The following is a 10,465-nucleotide window of genomic DNA, read 5'->3' as shown; positions in this document are numbered from 1 at the left end:
ATATGGAAAGAAGCCTCCCAGTAACTGTAGTGGCTGCCAGTTTCCAAAACTGCTACAAGCAGCTGTATTAAGAGCCCCTTTATTATAATATTTACAACATCCATATAAATGCAAAAAAAAAAAAAAGTTATCAAAGCAGTTTACATAGCAAAAGGAATGGGAAAAAAATGTCTCTTGCCCATTCATCATTCCAGACAAGGAGAGAGGCGATATACACTCACTGCCCCACCCCTGTTGCAGCAGAATGACCATTTTTTTGCTAGAGGGAAAAAGCGATGTCCTATTGCCTATAGCTGGAGAACAGGAAAGCAATTCTCCACTGGGAGTGTGAGAGCCCTGCCCTCACAACATGAAAAATATGGGCCCTTCTGCTTTATATCGTACTGGCTTCTGTGCAAATGCCACTGGGTGCAAATGCCAGGCCTCTATGCCTGTAAATAGATCCCAAGAGCTGGTAAGTGGCTTACCAGCTCTTGTGATCTATTTACAGGCATAAAGGCCTCAATAAACTTCCTTCTGCTTGCTGGGGCCAGTGGCTATATCATGCTAATGTTTCATAGGAGATGACTGTTGCCTTCAAATAACTTAGTAGCAGGATAACCATTCTCATTTGAGAGGGTTCCACCTCAGGTTCGACTTGGGTTTTGTCACAAGTTGCATTAAACGTTATTGCACTGTTTCCTAGGGACATCTCAAGGTTTGTTTTTATTTAGTTATGTAGTTATTTAGTGCATCTATATACCACCCTATAGAAAAGGTCCCTGGGCAGTTCACAATATAAAAACTATTAAAACATTAACATAATTAAAACAATTTAAAATACAACAAAAACTCTAAAAACTGAAACTTTAAAAATATTTCCACTCATTGTGGAAGTCAAGACTTAGGAAGTAGTTTAGGTCTGCCTGTTGTGGATGGGGTCGCACTCCCCTGAAAAAAGCAGGCACATAGTCTGGGAGTACTTCTGGACCCACACCTCTCTCTCTCTGATTTCTCAGGCTGAGGCAGTGGCCAAGAGTGCTTTCTACAGAAGGAACTGAAAACATACCTGTTTCGTCAGGCTTTTAGTTTATATAAAACAAGGATGCATCTTTCCCTCCCTCAGAGAAGCATTAATGATCTTAACAAGACCCTCTCCAATAACCTCACTGCTAGATCATATAAGCCATGTTGGGCAAGGGTCAAGAGGACAGGTGGTAACGTACAGTGTCCCAAGTATCTTGTCTACATCCTCAGGAGTCACAAACTGAAATTGATCTAATTTAACCATGCAAGGGGAGCTGCTGGAGACTTCCACAGTAGACTCTGCAGGAGCTGTAGAGTCTAGTTTAGTTCAGCTCGAATATGAGAGATTTTATCTGCCATTGTGATTTTATCTCAATGGGTAACTGATGGATCCAAATACTCATTCAGGGAAGGAGGGGCATGTACTAGCCCTCTCACAACCCTAGACAACTCTGTTGGAAATGAGCTTGCAGAAGCAATGTGGGGAGATGAGAACTGCTTCTTTGCTGCACACATTGCCAGACCATAGATCTTCAAATGCGCTCTTTGTTGTAATCTGTCGGATTCAAGCTGAGTCTTTCTCCAATTGCACTCGAGCCATCTACCTTGCCGCTTCAGCCCCTGTAGTTCTTCCGTATACCAATGTGCTAATTTAGAAGCAGGTTGGAGAGGGTGCTTATTGCCCTAGAGATTTCATTATTCTAAGTCAGAACCAGGGCATCAACAGGATCATTGGCAGAACCTACCTTAAAGCCTTCCAAGGCTTCTTGGAATTCTATGGGATCCAATAGCCTTTTCAGGCAGACCTATATTAGAATATAGGTCCTTCACCCCTGTGGAAGAGGGTTGAGGCTGTGAGTCCAACCTTAATCTGATGGTGGTCCATCCATGACAATGGGGAAATCACAAGAGTCCCCACCCACAGAACACCTTGAGCAAAAAAAACAAAAACAAATTGAGAGTGTGATTAGCAATATTCTTTGGTCTCAAGACCACCTGGGACTGGCCCATAGTTCTCATGGCCACTATGAAATCCTGAGCTGATCCTGACAAATTGGCTCCAAAGTGAACATTAAAGTCCCCCAGAACTACCATTTGGGACTCTGTTGGACAGCGAGGTGAACAGTACACCAACAGAAGTCCCAGTCTATCCTTGGTCTCCAGATGTAGGCACACAAATTCAATATAGGCCAATTCCCTAACAGGAACTCTGGTAAGGGAGATATTATTCTTATAGACCACAGCCACTCTTCATTCCCACCCATGTCCTATCACCTGCTCTACATCCTGCTGGGAGAAGCTGGGCCCAAACTGGGCCACTAGCCTCCCCCATTCAGATCTCTGTAATACATACCCAGTCAGCTCCATCAACCACAAGCAAATCATAGATGATTTCTGTTTTATTTTGAACTGACCTGGCATTACAACGAAGGAATGTGTGCAAGCTAACATACCTGCATAAAATCTAGCAAATAAGCAGATAAGTTTTTAAAACAGCTTGCCTTGGCTCTCTTTAGTATTAAATGATTTGAGCTGCTTGGACTTTAGTAGCCACAGTAGCCACATTCACATGTAACATGGAAGTGGAGTTTAACAGCCCGGGTTTGCCAAACCAGTGAATGCAGGAACCTCCAGTTCCGTGAGGCGACCAACCCGAGTTTTTCTTCTTGGAACTCCTGTCTGAACCCTTGGGTTGTACTGAGTTTTGTCACCCCAACCCGAGGTTAAACACAGCCTGTGTTACAGCCAAATTCAGAATCCCAGGCCACATTCCGTGACTGCAGTTCAGGGAGAAAGCTCCTTTTTCTCTCTGGCTATGATTGCTTTTGTGGGCTGCCATTTATGCAAGAAGAAAGCACATGCAGCCAGTTCTCCTCACTCTCTGTAGTCTTGCTGACTGCAGGCTCCCTGCTCTCCATTACATCTGAATTCAGACAGCAGAGTGGGGTGGGATTGGGAGCAGAACCTTGGTTCCACTGGACCTGTGGTTCCCTGTGGCCAGTGTCACTTGCAAAAACCACCCAGCAACAGTCAGATATCTTGTTTTTCTTGCTTTTAGACTGTCAGCTCTAGCTTGCAACAGCCAATAAGTTTTGACCTTTATTTCATCCCTTTTGCTCTGGATGTAAGCGCAAGACCCCAGCACCTTGCCAATCAATTAAACCACCAATGGGGTTGATCCCCTCCCAGCAACTCTGTTTGTAGCTCTATGAATCTGAGGGATGTCATCTCCTATTGGTTGTAAGGATAACTTTGACCCTGTCTACTCCAACCTGGTTCGGCAAAGTCACATTTCTCTCCCACACTGCTCCTTCTCCTCCTAATAAACTGCACCTCTCCTTCTTTGTACCTCCCGGGTAGAATGATGCATCATTTGATCAGCAATATTACCAACCTGAAGAACAAGAATTGCAAGTATGAAGTTTGTGAAGCATCTGAAAATAATTGTTTTTGAACCATATGGCAGAATGTTTTCTGATGCTCCACCAACCTAAGCTGTCGCTTAATGCTCCTGAGCTGAGAGATACTAACTCAATATTATCAGAGTGTCTTGGATATTTGCTTTTGGAAAGATTCTTCTTATGCAGATGCCTCACATTCTCTTCACCTGTTGCTCATTCAAGGAAAGATTTGGATGCATATCCCCATTCTTAAGCTCCCCAACTAACTAGCACAGGCTTCCTCAAACTGCGGCCCTCCAGATGTTGCTGAACTACAACTCCCAGCATCCCAAGCCACAATTTATTGTGGCTGGGTATGCTGGCGGTTGTAGTTCAGCAACATCTGGAGGGCCGCAGTTTGGGGAAGCCTGAACTAGCACAAGAGTTTGCATAACCAACTGCCAATAACATTTCCCCCAATAAAAATCAAATCAAATGGAACCAGGCAGAAGGTGGGTTCATGCAATCTTATGTTTATGATGCTAAATATAGCAACATTGGGTGGCAACTTAACCCAATGGATTATCACAATATTATTATAATACATTGGCTCAGAGATTGACTTTCTATGCATCAAGTACAAATAATAAAAGGCGTATAAATAAATAAATACATACATAAAAATAATAAAAATAAAAATAAAAATAGAAGGAAACTCCTCAGCTGCTCCCAGCTTTGCAGTCCCTGCCACTGGGGTGCACAAACAGGTTTGAATCCAAACCAGTTTGATATCAAACCAGTTTGGTTCAAAGGTTGGGGATTGAAGCCAAACCACCCCTGGTTCAGTTTGGGCCTGGACTGAACAGCCCCCCCCTCTCCATTCAGGGGTTCATTGAGCCTTAAAAAAAATCTGACCCCCTCTGGGGGGCTTCTCCAAGGTGTGGTGGTGGGGTCTGCAGAGGTTCCCCCTGCCCCCACTGGCCTTTCTTTTTGTTAAAATCACCCGGTTTGGGTGTCTTTGGCCCTTTCTGGGCCTATTCCCCAGCATGGTGGCCATTTTGGAAGCCACTGCACCTGTGCAGAGGGACCCTGAATGGCCAGGTCATGACCAAGGCCACATATAAGCCCAACAGAGGGGGAAAGTTAAAAAGAATCCCCCCCCCAAATGCTCAGTGAACCCCCACCCCCAACTGAAACAAACAGGTGAGGGGGGCTTTCGATGGGGGGCAAAACCAAACTGGCCCGGTCCAATTTGGGTATGGTTCAAACTTGAACCAAACCAGACCAGGAGGTTTTGTGCACACCCCTACCTGCTGCTGCTTTGCTTTTAATCCAGGTCTGTGTTTTTAATGTAAATTAAGCCAGGAATTTAGTGGCTAGAAATATTTCATATTAGAGTAAGACTTCTTTCTTTTAAAAACATAATCTTTAAGTGACACTTAAAACATTCTTGTCACCTACCTTAAGGTAAGTATGACAGGTGATTAATCTGACAAAAATAGTAACACCGTGCTTGTGAAAACCCTTTCAATACTGTTACCACACCATATGTCATATCGAGAACGAGACTAAATGTGTACATGTTTATGTTTGCAATTCTTTGCTGCTCTGCATGAAAGCACTCGCCCAGAAGCATAAACGGCACCCATAATCCTCTAGTTCTTTGAGACACAGTGGCTACTGCAAAAGCCCTTTGAAGATGCCATCTCAGATGCTAAACATCATGCCTGAAAGGCAGGTGTCCCTCCTCCTGAATCAGGATGGCTTGCTAACCTGTGCAAAACTCCTTCCTTGATGACTCACACGGCACACCTCTGGCTACCTCTGCAGTTTGATCTCTTTCTCTGCATACAAATTCCCTCACAGAGATGATTTGGCAGTCTGCTTAAAGCTCTGCCTTTGTTCAGTCAGTGGATCTAATCCAGGCATGTATTTTACTAAGGGAAGCTTCAGTAGTTTTTAAGTAACTCAGCCTCAGAATGAAGAACACAGTCACTTAGTATACTCTGCTCCTTAGGGAGAGGTCAAGGTTGAAAAAAATCATTATTGGTTTGTACATATTGAAGTAAAAAAATAGAGTTTCCCTCCATAATACTTTTGCCCGACTCCCACAGTCTAACCATGTATGGGCAGATACAGGGTTTTTATCCAATAACCAGGAAATCCTTGTGGAAGGTCAAGATTGGGCAAACATCATTTCCTGCTACAGCTGTATCAAAGGTCACTATGAGAAGTACACTAGAGAGTTCCCATAATGAGTTAATTTGCTAAACATTTCTCTGAAGCTTATTACTTTGTAGATAAAACCATGAAAAGAATATATGCATGGGTGGTGGGGCAGGGGACTAGTGTAATAGTTATTGTAATTGGCTGTTTTGTTCTGGATATATGCACAAGAACTACAATATTAATCCATTTATTTAAAAGATAATAGTGTGCCACAAAAATAAATATTGTTAGAACTGGCCTGTACGGGCCTCATTCAGATCTAGATTTCTATCAATTTGTGATATTTTATATGAAATTTGATATGAAAGGTCTGTGACTTTCTGAGTTCAGTTTGACCTGAAGCCTGAGGTTCCTGGCTTGCTGCAAGAAGTATATAGGATGCTGAAAGACAGTCAAAGACACAGGTTGTTAAGAAAGATTATCCTATGGCTTCCAGAAACACTATTGTCATGGCAGTAGGTGGCAAAATTACTGGTTGAGAAATAAAAGCATTTCATCAGAAACTACATTTAGAAATTGCTGCTGATTAGACCGTTAGTAAAGCTGCTTCTCAGCTTTTGAATTGTGCATTCATTTAAAGATTATTTGAGTAACACAGGATGTGTACATGCTTTGCTCAAGAGTAGGTAATCAGGGTATTTGCTAATCCTTATTTTCTGAGTTGATTGTTTCCTGCAAGCTCATGTGTCTCATTTTAATAAGCAACCTGAATGCTGATTCAGGTACTCTAAACCAGGATATTAACTGTGCACTGTCTTCTTCTGCTATGTGACCTGCTAAATAAACTAACCAAGGTTATCTGCATTGTCTGAACTCTGCGTGTGCCTTTCATTAAAAGGAGAATGTGCTGTGTTTCATTAGAAGGGGAATGTGTCACATGTGGGGCACTTGGAGCATGTGTTTAGGCGTCATTTTGATAAACAAATACTTGGAGTGTATGTTTGGGGTCCATTCAGATGAACAGACCCTAGACAAAGTTAAGGAATGTGCTGGGGGCGGGGCATCGGAACATCCCTGGAAGACATCCTAATGGGCGTGCTCTCTATGCTCTCCCTTCCTGTTCATATGAATTAGCCCTTATTTAGTTATTTTCAAAAAGGTCTTGCTTTTAAAAGGTCTTGGAATTTCCAAAGCAGATTCCAAAGGAGAGCTGGTCTTGTGTAGTGGTGTGCCCGAACCGGTCCGGCAGCCATTCCAAAGAAAGGCCGAACTGCCGGACCGGTCCGGCCCTGCCTGGTTCAGGTCCGGGTGGGGGGTATGTCTTTAAGGGCGGGGAGGGCTTGCTTAGCCCTCCCGCCTCCTTGCCCCCGCCAGCGCCCGTATTGTACAGTATAGGGGCGCTGGAAACCAGCCGCCCCCCCCGCCGCCGCCGCGGCGAAATAACCCCTAAAACCAGCCAGCCCTCCCTCCCTCCCAGCTAGCTGCCCGCCTGCCCGCCCACCCATTCACCCAGTCGCTCACCCGGTCGCTGGATAAAAAGTGAGAGGAGCTCCGGCACAGAGCTCCTCTCGCTTGGAAGGCCTCCAGCAGAATGGTGGCTTGCGCGCGCGCGCATGCGCGCGCCGCAAACCACGCCGTTCTCCGGAGGCCCGGTCTACCCGCCGGGAAAGGGCCGGGTAGACCGGGCCTCCGATCGCTGGGTAGACCGGGCCTCCGATCGCCGGAGGCCCGGTCTACCCAGCGATCGGAGGCCCGGTCTACCCGGCCCTTTCCCGGCGGGTAGACCGGGCCTCCGATCGCTGGGTAGACCGGGCCTCCGATCGCCGGAGGCCCGGTCTACCCAGCGATCGGAGGCCCGGTCTACCCGGCCCTTTCCCGGCGGGTAGACCGGGCCTCCGGAGAACGGCGTGGTTTGCGGCGCACGCATGCGCGCGCGCGCAAGCCACCATTCTGCTGGAGGCCTTCCAAGCGAGAGGAGCTCTGTGCCGGAGCTCCTCTCGCTTTTTATCCAGCGACCGGGTGAGCGACTGGGTGAGTGGGTGGGCGGGCGGGCGGGCAGCTAGCTGGGAGGGAGGGAGGGCTGGCTGGTTTTAGGGGTTATTTCGCCGCCGCGGCGGCGGGGGGGGGGGCGGCTGGTTTCCAGCGCCCCTATACTGTACAATACAGGCGCTGGCGGGGGCAAGGAGGCGGGAGGGCTAAGCAAGCCCTCCCCGCCCTAAAAACAAGGCCCCCCTTCGGTGCCGGTCCGGACTTCTCCGGACCGTGCACATCCCTAGTCTTGTGGTAGCAAGCATGAATTGTTCCCTTTGCTAAGCAGGTTTGCATTTGAATGAGAGACTATATGTAAGCACTCTTAAGATATTCCCCTTAGGGCTGAGAAAGACTCCTGTCTGCAACCTTGGAGAAGCTTCTGCCAGTCTGTGTAGACAGTACTGAGCTAGATGGACCAATGGTCTGATGCAGTATATGGAAGCTTCCTATGTTCCTAACTAAAGTAAAATGATGATAATACAGCTTAAAATATTACTAACACAAACAGAATGCAGTGGACCCCTAAAACACTATAAAATGTCTCTAAAATCAGTTGAAGACTTGGACAAATTAGAAGTTTTAGACTTGTGATAAAAACTAATCAAACCAGGTGCCAGGTGAGCAATTCTGGAGAGATGACTTTAAAGCTGCACCACCACCACTGAAGAAGGGAAGAAGGCCTCTCTTCAGTTGCTACGTGCATGCATACCCAGCAAAGGACCTCAGATGCAGGTCTCAATGCATGGGCAGTTCTGTGGAAGGAGGTGGTCCTTCAGGATGCCAGATCTCAAAACATATAGGGCTCAGGGTCAGGTCTGGTGGCTATAAGCCACCTTTAGCCTCAGAGGCAAGATGCCTTGAAATACCAGTTGCAGGGGAGCAACAGCAGGAGAGAGGGCATGCATGACCTCATCCCTTGCCTGTGGGCTTTTCAGAGGCATCTGCTGGGTTACTGTGTGAAACAGGCTGCCAGACTAGATTTGACTTGGGCCTGATCCAGCAGGGCTGTTCTTATGTTCTTGGGGCTCCAGATCCCATGGAGTAATAATTGACTTGTTCAGTGCTGCTTTCCTTCAAGGACAAGTACTGGAATGAGTAGACACTCAGGGACATGGCTTGGGGGCATATCTAGTCAGCATATTTCTATTTTCCTCCTTACACATTGGTTGTACACAGAAGGGATCGTGTCTGAAGAGGGTTAGAGAATTGGATAAAAAAGGTTGGTTGTGCAAGTTCTTGTGCAAATGGAAACATGATAACTGCCACAGAATCTGTCTAATGTAGCACTGCACTTTTCCACTATTGACGTAGCTGGTTTGAATTAGAGGTTTTCTCGATGAAAATTCCCCCAGTTAGAAATTCCTCACCCCAGTTCAAAGCAATACGAAGCAAACTCAGATGCTTCCAAATTTGGGCTCAGTTTGCCTAATATTAGGGTATGCCCATTTCCACCTCATTTGCCAGCCAGCCCTCCCTGGAGGAAGAGGGGCAGCAAGGTCTTATTCCATCCCTGCCCTCTAGACATCTCTCTCTACCTCCCTCACTGTCTCTCCAAATACTGGAACAGCAGCATTCAAGGTGTGTGAACTCTTAGGAAATGTAGTTCTCCTGGCTGAGCTCTATCTTGATTCCATTGTATGGTATTTTAGGCTCAGAAACCTTGGAGAACTACATCCCCATCTACAGGGGATAATGCTGTTGCAGCACTCTGAGTGCCTGGCAGAGGAAAGGAGCACACAAGAAAGGCAGTAGCCTCTTAGACTATGCTACCGAGGAAGGCAGTGATGGCAAGGGCATTAGTAGCTCAAATTTAGGGTGGAGAGAGAGAAAAGAGGTGCTCCTCAGCAGAGCGAGGAGGGGGAAATGAATATCTTGCTTCAGCAGGGTGAGGAAGCTGTGGACAATGGCATGGTGCCTATGGTGGCAAGGACCTTGTACTTGCTGCCCCCTGCACCCTACCCTGCACTCATGCCTTGTGGAAGGGCTGGCCCTGTTTGAGGGGAAAGAAAGGGGCTGGTGTGGGAGGAGCTTAGGCTTATGAGCAAAGAGTAAAGAAGCAGTAACTAAGTAGTTAGTGCCATGCTAACTGAGTAAAGAGGCACCTTTTAAAAGTATTGATTCTCTTTATTTAGTAGGAGGAGAGCAACTGGCCCTATCCACCCCCAGCACAGCATCCCTCCAGTGGTTGTTGCTGGTGTCTGTCTTATTTTTATTTTTCAGATTGTAAGCCTTTTGGGGACAGGGAGCTATTTTATTTATTTATAGCTATTAAATCGCTTTGGGAACTTTTGTTGAAAAGCAGTATATAAATATTTGCCATATTCGTATTTATATATCATTCTTCTGATCCTGATCATTCCCTGTTTTATATGCTGTAGGAGTGCTGAACTAAACTTTTTTGAGGAGTACTTTTAAAAATGTACTTTGCACTTTGTTAGAGCAAAGTTCTAGCTCTGCCGATCATTACCAACTCAGTTCTTGATCCTGTGACTTATTTGAATAGTGTGTGATTGTGGGGGCCTTGAAATATGATTAATTTAGGCCCACAATTCAAAGAATGTTTTAGGGGTTATAAATAATAATAAAAAGATGCAGCTTTGGGGAGAAGGGGAATGCATCGGAATATATGCTTGTGATAAAAAAAAATGTCTTAATTTATTTATAAAATAAATATAAACTGATAAATAAAAATAAAATGACTTGAGGAAACAGTATTCCTTTCTTGAAACTATAAGTATTGGTGCTACTCTGCTCTTTATTGGAAACCAGTGTGCTACAGTGGGATAGTAGATGTCAAATCAGCCACAGTAATCACACCGTATTGTCACTAATGAGTGACTTACACAGTAAGTTTCACTAATCAATTGCTGGGCAAAGGA

This window comes from Hemicordylus capensis, chromosome 3 (assembly GCF_027244095.1).
Source record: "Hemicordylus capensis ecotype Gifberg chromosome 3, rHemCap1.1.pri, whole genome shotgun sequence".
Classification (NCBI taxonomy): Eukaryota; Metazoa; Chordata; class Lepidosauria; order Squamata; family Cordylidae; genus Hemicordylus; species Hemicordylus capensis.
The sequence above is the reverse complement of the archived record's forward strand: the minus strand, read 5'-3'. Positions refer to the sequence as shown.